This window comes from Pinus tabuliformis, chromosome 5_2 (genome assembly GCF_031772625.1).
Source record: "Pinus tabuliformis cultivar Carrire ecotype Pingquan chromosome 5_2, CPIR1, whole genome shotgun sequence".
In the NCBI taxonomy this organism is placed as follows: domain Eukaryota; kingdom Viridiplantae; phylum Streptophyta; class Pinopsida; order Pinales; family Pinaceae; genus Pinus; species Pinus tabuliformis.
In genome coordinates, this window is record NC_142306.1 from 19,448,067 (window position 1) to 19,460,984 (window position 12,918).

The window sequence follows — 12,918 nt, forward strand, 5'->3', positions numbered from 1 at the left end:
TTAACATTTCCAACCACAAAATATTGCCACGCATGTGAGATGCAAGGAAAAATCCAACCACTCGATCAAACATATGGGCCAACACATCTATCAAAACCTCAAAGCCAACACAACCACTGACGATGTGCACATTAAAAGGAATGCCAACTCTTAACTTTACAATAAGGATAAGAGTGCCTCACATTGCCCAACAGAAAAAGAAAGCAAGAGGGAGGGTAGGTTGTTTACAAACAAAACCCTTCCACATTCCTCTTAAATGTATGCATCTTAGCTGACAATGCCAACATAGAAAGAGTGCAAGCACAAGAAATCGGCACCACAAACAATCGAACAATGAAGAGGCTAGCCGTCACAGGGAGCCACACAACAACAACCCATACAACTTTGAGAACTTAGAGAAACAGGGGAATTGTTCACATATGCCTCTCAGGACAAGCATGGCCAACATTACTGCTCATGTGCTATTGAGTGGGTATCGAGAGAAGATGAAAATCAGCCACCGTACAAATGACCTAAGGGAATTCTTGAGGCAAACCTGAAAAACCAACTCAATTACCAACCCACCTTTCACACAAAAACCAAAACCGTCCCCACCAAATAGGGAGGAGGTGAACAATATAACGAGGAGCAAATTTCAATGAAGCCACACATGGCTACCCATCCCAATCAAAATTTTATATTCGCAACAACTGAGGGGTATGATAGTGACATAGGCACGATGGATTTTTGGGGTTTCCATATGGGACAACAACAAAGAAGGCTCAGATGGGCAAGAGGGATGGGAATGAGCATGGCCAACATTACGGGTCATGTGCTTCTGAGTGGGGATGGAGAGAAGATGAAAATTAGCCACCCTACAAATGACCCAAGGCCATCATTTAGGCAAACCTGACAAAACAACTCAATTACCAACCCACCTTTCACACGGAAAGAAAAGCTATCACTTGTATCATTTGGATGAGCACGAGGGACCAGAATGAGCCATGGAACCACACCATAACAACCCATACAACTCCCAGAACTTAGAGAGAAAAAGGGGAATTGTTCACATATGCCTCCTAGGACGAGCATGGCCAACATTACCGCTCATGTGCTATTGAGTGGGGATGGAGAGAAGATGAAAATCAACTACCCTACAAACGACCCAAGGCCATCATTTAGGCAAATCCAAAAAAACAACTTAATTACCAACCCACCTTTCACACGAAAAGAAAACATGTCACTTTTATTATTTGGATGGGCATGAGGGGACTAGGACAAGCCAGGGAGACACCCCACAACAACCCATACAACTCCAAGAACTTAGAGAGCAGAAGGGGAGTTGTTCACATATGCCTACCAGAATGAGCATGGCAAACATTACCGCTCATGTGCTATCGAGTGGGAATGGAGAGATGATGAAAATCGGCCACCCTACAAACGACCCAAGGCCATTCTTCAGGTAAACCCAAAAAAACAACTCAATTACCAACCCACCTTTCACACGAAAAGAAAGCTTGTCACTTGTATCATTTGGATGGACACGAGGGGACCAGGATGAGCCAGGGAGCCACACCACAACAACCCATACAACTCCAAGAACTTAGAGAGAAGGGGAATTGTTCACATATGCCTCCTGGGACAAGCATGGCCAACATTAACACTCATGTGCTACCAAGTGGGGATGGATAGAAGATGAAAATTGGACACCCTACAAATGACCCAAGGCCATCGTTCAGGCAAGCCCGAAAAAACAACTCAATTACCAACCCACCTTTCACACAGAAATCAAACTTGTCACCTGTATCATTTGGATGGGCACGAGGGACCAAGACAAGCCCGGGAGCCACACCACAACATCCCATACAACTCCAAAAACTTGGAGAGCAGAAGGGGAATTATTGACATATGCCTCCTGAGATGAGCATGGCCAACATTACCACTCATGTGCTACTGAGTGGGGATGGAGAGAAGATGAAAATCGACCACCCTACAAATGACCAAGGCCATCTCTTCAGGCAAACCCAAAAAAACAACTCAATTACCAACCCACCTTTCACACGAAAAGAAAACCTATCACTTGTATCATTTGGATGGGCACGAGGGACAAGGATGTGCTTGTGAGCCACACCATAACAGCCCATGCAACTCCAAGAACTTCGAGAGCAGAAGGGGAATTATTCACATATGCCTCCCGGGACAAGCATGTCCAACATTACTGCTCATGTGCTACCGAGTGGGGATGGAGAGAAGATGAAAATCGGCCACCCTACAAATGACCGAAGACCATCCTTCAGGAAAACCCAATAAAACAACTCAATTACCAACCCACCTTTCACACGAAAAGAAAACCTGTCACTTGTATCATTTGGATAGGCACGAGTGGACCAGAACGAGCCAGGGAGCCACACTACAACAACCCATAAAACTCCAAGAACTTAGAGAGTAGAAGGGGAATTATTCACATATGCCTCCTGCGATGAGCATGGCCAACATTACCGATCATGTGCTACTGAGTGGAGATGGAGAGAAGATGAAAATCGACCACCCTACAAATGACACAAGGCCATTCTTTAGGAAAATTTGAAAAAAAAAACTTAATTACCAACCCACCTTTAACACAAAAATCAAACTTGTCACTTGTATCATTTGGATGGGCACGAGGGGACTAGGACAAGCCAAGGAGTCACACCACAACTACCCATACAACTCCAAGAACTTATAGAGCAGAACGGGAATTGTTCACATATGCCTCCCGAGACGAGCATGGCCAACATTACCACTCAAGTGTTACCGAGTGGGGATGGAGAGAGGATGAAAATAGACCACCCTACAAATGACCCAAGGCCATCGTTCAGGCAAGCCCAAAAAAACAACTCAATTACCAACCCACCTTTCACACAGAAAGAAAACTTGTCACTTGTATCATTTGGATGGGCACGAGGGACCAAGACGAGCCTGGGAGCCACACCATAATAGCCCATACAACTCCGAGAACTTGGAGAGTAGAAGTGGAATTTTTCACATATGCCTCCTGGGATGAGCATGGCCAACATTACCGCTCATGTGCTACCGTGTGGGGATGGAGAGAAGATGAAATTCATCCACCTACAAATGACCCAAGGCCATTCTTTAGGCAAACCAGAAAAAACAACTCAATTACCAACCCACCTTTCACACGAATAGAAAACCTATCACTTGTATCATTTGGATGGGCACGAGGGACCAGGACGAGACCGAGAGCCACACTACAATAACCCATACAACTCCAAGAACTTGGAGAGTAGAAGGGGAATTGTTCACATAAGCCTCTCGGGACAAGCATGGCCAACATTACCACTCATGTGCTACTGAGCGGGGATAGAGAGAAGATGAAAATCGGCCACCCTACAAATTACCCAAGTCCATTCTTCAAGAAAACCTAAAAAAACAGCTCAATTACGAACCCACCTTTCATGTGAAAAGAAAACCAATCACTTGTATCATTTGGATGGGCATGAGGGACCAGGATGAGCCCGGGAGCCACACCACAATAGCCCATACAACTCCAAGAACTTAGAGAGCATAATGGGAATTGTTCACATATGCCTCCCGGGACGAGCATGGCCAACATTACCACTCATGTACTACTGAGTGGGGATCGAGAGAAGATGAAAATCGGCCACCCTACAAATGACCCAAGGCCATTCTTCCAGCAAACCCAAAAAAGCAACTCAATTACCAACCCACCTTTCACACGAAAAGCTGACCCAAGGACCAAGACAAGCATGGCCAACATTACAACTCATGTGCTACTGAGTGGGGATGGAGAGTAGATGAGAATCAGCCACCCTACAAATGACCCAAGGCCATCCTTTAGGCAAATCCAAACAAACATCTCAATTACCAGCCCACTTTTCACTCGAAAAGCAAGACTGTGCCTGGATGAGTTTACATGGGCACCCTTACACGACCCGACCTGACCCGACCGAGTTTACATGCGCACCCACACATGACCAAAACGAAGGCACAAGGGAGAGCCGAGCAAATGAGATACACAAACATGCACAAAGCCCACCCCAGATAACAACTTAGCAATTTTGATATGGGCTTGTATGTCTGGGCGCGTCGTCACACTGAATAACCTGACCAAATGAGTTTATGCAGGCGCCCTCAAATGACTCGCTCGAACAAGTTTACAAGAATGCCGTCAAATGACCCACCCGAATTAGTTTACACAGACACCCTCAAATGACCTGCCCTGTGACATCCCTACACTGGTGGTACTCTTCCAACCGCATTATATTGAGGTGCGGCACCACTAACCACTTTCTTTTCACCAATATTTATGATCGTGGATTATGCCTAACATTCGTACTTAGTTTATTTTTCATTACCAAGTATTCGTTATCCTTTATACACGATGAAAACCACAACCATTCATCATAACATCATTAACATATAGAAATGCACAAAAGTGTAAAGGGAGGGACAACTCCCTGATGTGAGTCTGCCCATATATCAATATATATAAATTTCATGTATAAGTTAAATCTTGGAGGAAACCCTAAATTTACACTTAGCCAATTATTCAACTTTTGAAAAACTCGGTTGCCTAGCTCGTCAGCACGCCTAAATGGTCACCTCACGTTCTGCCCAACTCTTCATTCACCCCTGAACACATTTTTTTAGCTCGTCGTGTTGTTTGCCCAACTTGGGAACCCACCTGTGTCATCATGCACACCTACTTGGCACGTCTGCACATCGGTCGCCTTTGTTCACAACCCGTCGCACTTCTTCACCTGGCTCACTCTCCTTTCATTCAACAAACTCACTCACCGTGTTACCTTGCCCGACATTGTTGTTTAGCCCAACCATCCCTTCGTTCAGCAGGCACACATGCACCCATGTCGCCACTCGCCCGAACTCTTGTTCATGGTTTCAACCTCCCTTCATTTAGTGGGCCAGACGTAGTATCGCCTACGCAAAATCCCATTCATGATCTTCAGTTCAACCAACTTTCATTCAGCTAACGCCCTCACCATGTCGTCCTGCACAAACCACCAACTAGCCATTCAACCTATTTGGTGGATGCCCTCACCAAGTCATCTGGCATGCTTGTCGTTCAACCATGCATGAATGCCCTACCCAATTCACTTGTCATTCAGCTTTGCATGAACGCCCTACCCAGTTCACCCATTGTTTAACTCTGCATGAATGCTTTACCCAATTCACCCGCCATTTAGCCCTGCACGAATGCCCTATCTGGTTTTCCTATTGTGCGGCACATCCGCATGGCCTGCTCTTCCACAGAACCGCTGAAGGCTTACTCGCACTTCACACTTCTCACTTGAATGTTCACTCCAAGTGTGATGATCCTCCACCACAACTCATCCTCCTATTTGTGTGCCCGCTCACTCCACCGTTTGGGCATCTGTTAGGTGGAAAACTAGTGTCTATTCAGAGCTGCTAGTCCCACTAAGGCGGGTAGCTATCTTAGAAACAAATAGATTAAAGTTACTTGTGTTTTCCTTTATGAGAGATGGATGAGAGAGAAGCAGAGAGCACCAACCTCGGTCTTTCACTAGTCTCCTTGCTTGTTTCCTCTCTCCTTTGATAGAGCTTTCACCACTCCTTCGTCACTTGTCTCGCTTCAAAGAACACCTGTAGAGCCAAGGCAGCAAAATACCTTCAAAGAATAGAGATCTATAACCATAAATAATGTAGGATCAGATGTACATTAACCATATAAATTCATAAAAAAGCAATATTCAGAGATATACAAGCATATGGAGGAAAACTCAAATAGCTTTATTGATAGAAGAAGTAGAAAAGAGGATTAAAACTAGGCTGTCTAATCCAGCATCATCCTCCCAAAGCCCTCTTCACCTCATACAAAGCAAGATCACCCAACAATGTCTTCAAAGAGAAACCAATAGCACTTCGTTACAAATTACAAAATTCCAGCCCCTGGATCTCTTGGATGAGGGATCCATATATATATGTTTTTAGGAGAGTGAGTCAACTTCTGAGATTTTGATTAGTGTCATTTCACTGATAGTTCTTGGTTCCACTTGGAGATTTCAGATCTCTTACTCATCCTGCGGCAAATTTAGAGAGGCAAGTGTAATATGAGCAGTTTCTAAAGATTCTTTGGGTTTCCACCTAGCACACTGCTTCTGCCATTTGTCTGCTCTTGCTCATCACACCCTATAGAAGGGATTTCCAGTATGCATCACACCCCCCATGTGTAATAGGTGAGATGCATCGCACCCTATGCATGGAGCAGTTTGTATGGTCCTGTTTTGACCAGTTCTGAGTAGTTTTTTATGGAAAACTTCTGGGAGATGATGTAATCAACTGACCTTATTCCTTTAGGGTATGAAAGAACACTTTTAGGGTTTTATAAGCCCTTGGTTTATGGACATATGTGATTTGGGTTGCAGTGCCCAAATATGTCTATAACAACTTCTAGCCGACCTTCGTTCCACATGCGTCCTTTGGCCTGTTCATGTTTTATCATCGTCGGCCTGACTGCTTACAACATTTTTCCGCCCATCATGTGTTGGTTCACCCGTCGGGTCGCCCAAGACCACCCACATGATATAAACATACCACACTCAAACTTCATCGCATTTGCTCCATTTCGATTCATGTGACCTACGACTTGACTCACTCATCTGTGCCCTTGCCCGGTGGACCCTCAACCATCTACCAATCGCAGCTCATGGGTGTTACATTCTCCTCCACTTGAAATCATTGTCATCCTCAACAATCTCTCATCCCAACAACCATCTAACACCAAGATATCCATACCAATACATATGCTCAATCGGTATGTCATACATCGAAAAGTATCCTCAATCCATGATCATCAACCACCTCGTCACAATCTCCACATGCTGCTCCCATTGTGGAAGGCTGGCCCCTCCATCTCAAGCTACATGCCTACTACAACATATCGTGTCAACCTCATCATGTATCGTCATCATGTGAACTACCGCCATGATACTCCAACATAATGCTAACATATCTCTATACACTAATGTCCCTCATGACTCGAACTAGTCCGATGATCAGTCCAACTGTCACACTCAAATCATAAGAATGCACATCCTCATGCCATCACTAGCCATTTCTTAGAACATCCTATCACATCATCAACTCGATCAAGAATCCATCTCCATATAAGTGTAAGCCATGCTCAGGTCCATGAAGTAGTTCTTCATCTCGTCTGCGACATGTTTTCCATGTGCTACCCATGATCATAGATCAATCAGCTCCCATGTTTCAAAAGTGGTCAAGAATTGGCTCAACCCATGCCCAAGTGTTGCCACCAAGGCATCATCATCATTATAACTCCATCACTCCAAAGTGTCTCATATCGATCCTCCACATAAAGTAACTCTTTCAAGCACACCCATACATGTACTCAAAAGTATGCAACCCATCCTGCATCAAAGTCCCTGACCTCAGCTCCTCAATGCATCAGATTCTCTAAGTCTACCATATATGAAGTCCTCAAAAGTCACAACCTCATGTCATCATGAGCTCCATGAGTCATCTCCAACCAACATCCCCAGCAAGCATACAAGTCTCGACCCAAAGGTCTCTGGAAGATGCTTCAACTCTCCATGTAGTAGGAATGCTCCACAGTCTACTCACAAATCCAACCAAGTCTATGGCCTTGTTGTAAAAGAGTGCACAACCTCTCCATCGGATCATCAATAAAACATCCCCATGTCACACCAGCAAATCCACCTGCATAACATCCCTACCTTAGCACTCCTCATTGGATGCCCATAAGTGACACCTCTACAAGTGCTCCTACATAATGTCCCTGCACAAGACTACCATGCTCCATGTCTCCAAACTGATGTCCATGACTCAAGTTGTCCATGTTGTCCAACTAAGTAGACCCATCACAACAATCAATCATCCCCATCCAAGCCTACAAATTCCGGTGTAGTGAACTCGGTCACCCAACCATATCATCATCACATGAGTCTCTTCCACCATGGCTCCCCCACTAAATGTTCCACCAAGACTTCCTCTTGGTCTTGGCCATGAGAATTCCACCCAAGTATAACCATACTCAAATGTGTGCCCTTCTCCAATTTGTCCATGGGTCATGCCAGGAACTTAGCCAATTCTCCATGTGGCTAAATCATGACCCATTCTTCTGCAGCGATCATCATGTTCCTCCCTTGTCATGGGCCTTTGTACCTTCTATCATAAGGTCAAAAACAACCCCAACAAGTCCTGCAACAATGAATGGTCCTTGCTTCTCCATACGCGGTCTCATCGTAGACATCCATGGTAAGATCCCCCCTTGCATCAACCAACTGATTTTTCTCTTCCTGCATACAGTTCATCTACCAAATGCTCAACTGAAACACAAGTATAAGTGGTACTTACTTCATCATGAGGCTCCTCCATGTGAGTATCCTCATCCACACATGTCTGCAAACTGCATGATCCTAGTTCAACTTGATCAATCTCAAGTTCATCCTCCATCGTTGTCACATCTACAACATTGTCAACTCTCATGGCTTCCTCTTCTTCGTCATCGCAATCTGCAGCTTCATCCTACTCCATGGTCCAACCAAGTTGAAGAAGTTCATCTTCAACATTCCTTTCCAAGATTTCAAGTTTATCTCAAATGCATGGGTTCTCTTCTTTCATCTGCCTCAACCTATATAAGGTCAGCAAGAGCTTCCCTTTGCATTCTTTGAAACCTGCCATGCCTTGTCGTTTAGCTTGACCCAAGCATGAAGCTTCACCTCTGCTAAACCTGTCATAGAGTGTTTACACTTCTTGTCCTAATCATCAGCTTTGATACCACCTGTCACGCCCCTGGACTGGCAGTACTCTTCCAACCGCACTATAGCAAGGTGCGGCACCACCGACCACTTTCTTTTCACCAATACTCATGATCGTGGACTACGCCTAGCATTCATACTTAGTTTATTTTTTGTTACCAAGTATTAGTTATCCTTTATACACGATGAAAACCATAACCATTCATCATAAGAGCATTAACATATAGAAATGCACAACAGTATAAAGGGAGGGGCAACTCATCAATGTGAGCCTGCCCGTATATCAATATATATAAATTTCAAGTATAAGTTAAATCTTGGAGGAAACCCCAAATTTACACTTAGCCAATTTTTCAACTTTCGGCAAACTCAGTTTCCCAGTTGGTCGCATGCCTGAATGGTCACTGCACATTCTTCCCAACTCTTCATTCAGCCCTGAATGCATTGGTTCAGCTCGTTGTGCTATTTGCCCAACTTGGGCACCCACCCATATCACTGTGCACACCTACCTGACATGTTCGCACATCAGTCACCTTTGTTCACAACCGATCACACTTCTTCACCCGGCTCAGTCTCCTTTCGTTCAGCAAACTCCCTCACCGTGTTACCCTACCTGACATTATCATTTAGCCCAACTGTTCCTTCATTCAGTGGGTGAACAAGCACCCGTGTCACCACTCGCTTAAACTCTTGTTCATGGTTTTGACCTTCCTTTGTTCGGTGGGCCGCACGTAGTTCCTCCTACACAAACTCCCATTTATGACCTCCGGTTCAACCACCTTTTTTTCAGCTGATGACCTCACCATGTTGTCCTGCACAAACCACCAACTTTCCATTTAGCTCGTTCGGCGGACGCACTCACCGAGTCACCCGGCATGCCCGTCATTCAGCCCTGCACGAATGCCCTACCCAGTTCACCTGTCATTCAGCTTTGCACGAACGCCCTACTTGGTTCACCCGTCATTCAGCTCTGCATGAATGCCCTACCTGGTTCACCCACCATTCAGCCCTGCACGAATGCCCTATCTAATTCACCCATCGTGCGGGCACATCTGCATGGACTACTCTTCCATAGAACCACTGAAGGCTTACTCGCACTTCACACTCCTCACTTGAATGTTCACTCCAAGTGTGATGATCCTCCACCACAACTCGTCCTCCTATTTGTATGCCCACTTGCTCCACCATTTTGGCATCTCACTGACATTCATTCCACATCCGTTCGTTGGCTTGTTCATGTTTTATCACCATCGGGCCACCTGTTTACAATGTTTGGCCATCCATCATGTGTTGGGTTGCTCAGCAGCTTGCCCGCTCGTTGGCTTGCCCGGGACCGCCCAGACGATATAAACATACCACACTCAAACTTCATCGAATTTTCTCCATTTCACTTTGGGCGACCTGCAGCCTGACTCGCTCGTCCACACCCTTGCCTGGTGTGTCCTAGCTCGGTGTGCCTTCGCTCGTTCGCTAACCACAGCTCATGGGCATTACACACCTGAACGAGTTAACACAGGCGCCCTCAAACAACCTGCTCGAACGCGTTTAAACGGCCACCCACAAAAGACTCACCTGAACGAGTTTACATGGGCACCCTCAAATGACCGGCCTGAACAAGTTTACATGGGCGTCCACACACAACCGAAATGAAGGCACAAGGTAGACTTCGACAAACAAGTTGCATAAACATGCACAAAGCTCACCCTAGGTCACAACTCAGCATTTTTTATACGGGCTCATGTGCCCGGGCGTGCCCTCACACTGAACAACCTGACCGAATGATTTTACATGGATGCCCTCACCTGACCCGCCCGACCCACCTGAACGAGTTTACACAGACACCTTCACCCAACCCACCCAAATGAGTTTACACGAATGCCCTCACCTGACCCACCAGAGCAAGTTTACACGGATGCCCTCAAATGACCCGCCCAAACGAGTTGACATGGACGCCCTCAAATGACCCACCTGAACGAGTTGACACAGACGCCCTCAAACAACCTGCCTAAACGAGTTTACATGGGCACCCACTTGACCATAACAAAGGCACAAGGGAGAGCCGAGCAAACAAGCTAAACGAACATGCACAAAGCCCACCCGGGTCACAACTTAGCATTTTTGATACGAGCTCATGTATGCAGGTGTGCCCTCACATTGAATGAGCCAACCAAAGAGTTTACACAGACACCCTCACCTGACCGCTCGAATGAGTTTACACGGACGCCCTCGCCCGACCCACATGAATGACCTGCCCAAACGGGTTTTCATGGATGCCCTCAAACGACCCGCTCAAATGACCCGACCGAATGAGTTGACATGGATGCCCACAAACGACCCACCCGAACGAGTTTACATGGGCACCCACATGAGAGAAACGAAGGGACAAGGGAGAGCTAGGAAAACAAGCTGCACGAAAGTGCACAAAGCCCACCCCAGGTCACAACTTAGCATTTTTTATATGGGCTCATGTGCTCGGGTGTGCCCTTAAACTAAACAACCCGATCAAACGCGTTTACATGGACATCCTCACCTGACTTTCCCGAATGAGTTTACACGGACGCCCTCGCTCGACCCACCTAAACGAGTTTACATGGATGCCCTCAAATGACCTGCCCAAATGACATGCCCGAACGAGTTGACACAAACGCCCTTAAATGACCCACCTGAACAAGGTAACATGGGTGCCCACATGACCGAAATGAAGGCACAAGGAAGAGCTAGGAAAACAAGCTACACGAACGTGCACAAAGCCCACCCCAAGTCACAACTTAGCATTTTTTATACAGGCTCGTGTGCCCTGGCATGCCCTAACACTGAACAACCTGACTGAATGAGTTTACACGGACACCCTCACCTAACTCGACCAAATGAGTTTACATGGATGCCCTCGCTCGACCCGCCCGAATGACCCACACGAATTAGTTTACATGGATGCCCTCAAATGACCCGCCTGAACGAGTTGACACGAATGCCCTCAAACGACCTACCCGAACGAGTTTACATGGGCGCCCACATGACTAAAATGAAGGGATAAGGGAGAGCCGGGAAAACAAGCTGCATGAATGTGCAGAAATCCCACCCGGGGTCAGACCTTAGCATTTTTTATGCAGCCTCATGTGCCTAGGCATGCCCTCACAATGAACAACCCGACTGAATGAGTTTACATGGACACCCTTTCCTGAATGATTTTATATGGATGCCCTCGCCCGACCCACCCGAATGCGTTTACATGGATGCCCTCAAACGACCCGCCCGAACGAGTTGACACGAAAACCCTCAAATGACCTGCCCAAACAAGTTGACATGGATGCCCTCAAACGACCCACGAACGAGTTGACATAGAAGCCCTCAGATGACTCGCCCGAACGAGTTAACATGGGTGCCCACACGACCGAAAAGAAGGCACAAGGGAGAGCCAGGAAAACACACTGAATGAACGTGCACAAAGCCCACCCTGGGTCACAACTTAGCATTTTTGGTACGGGCTCATGTTCCCGGGCGCGCCCTCACACTGAACGACCTAGCTGAATGAGTTTACATGGACACCCTCACCCGACCCACCTGAACGAGTTTACATGGATGCCCTTGCCCGACCTGCCTGAACAAGTTTACACTGACGCCGTCAAATGACCCACCCGAACAAGTTGACACGGATGCCCTCAAACAACTCGCCTGAAGGAGTTTACATGGGTGCCCACATGACTGAAACGAAGGGACAAGGGAGAGCCAACCAAACGAGCTACATGAATGTGCACAAAGCCCACCCCAGGTCACAACTTAGCATTTTTTATATGGGCTCATGTGCCCGTGCATGCCCTCCCACTGAACGAACCAACTAATGAGTTTACATGGTTGCCCTTGCCCGACCCACCCGAACGAGTTTACACGGACGCCCTCGCTCGAACCTCTCGAATGAGTTTACACGGACACCCTCGCCCAACCTGCCCGAAAGATTTTACACGGACGCCCTCAAATGACCCACCCGAACGACCTGCCCAAATGAGTTGACATGAACACCCTCAAACGACCCACCTGAATGAGTTTACATGGGCACCCACACGACCAAAACGAAGGGACAAGGGAGAGCCAGGAAAACGAGCTGCACAAATGTACACAAAGCCCACCCCGGGTCACAACT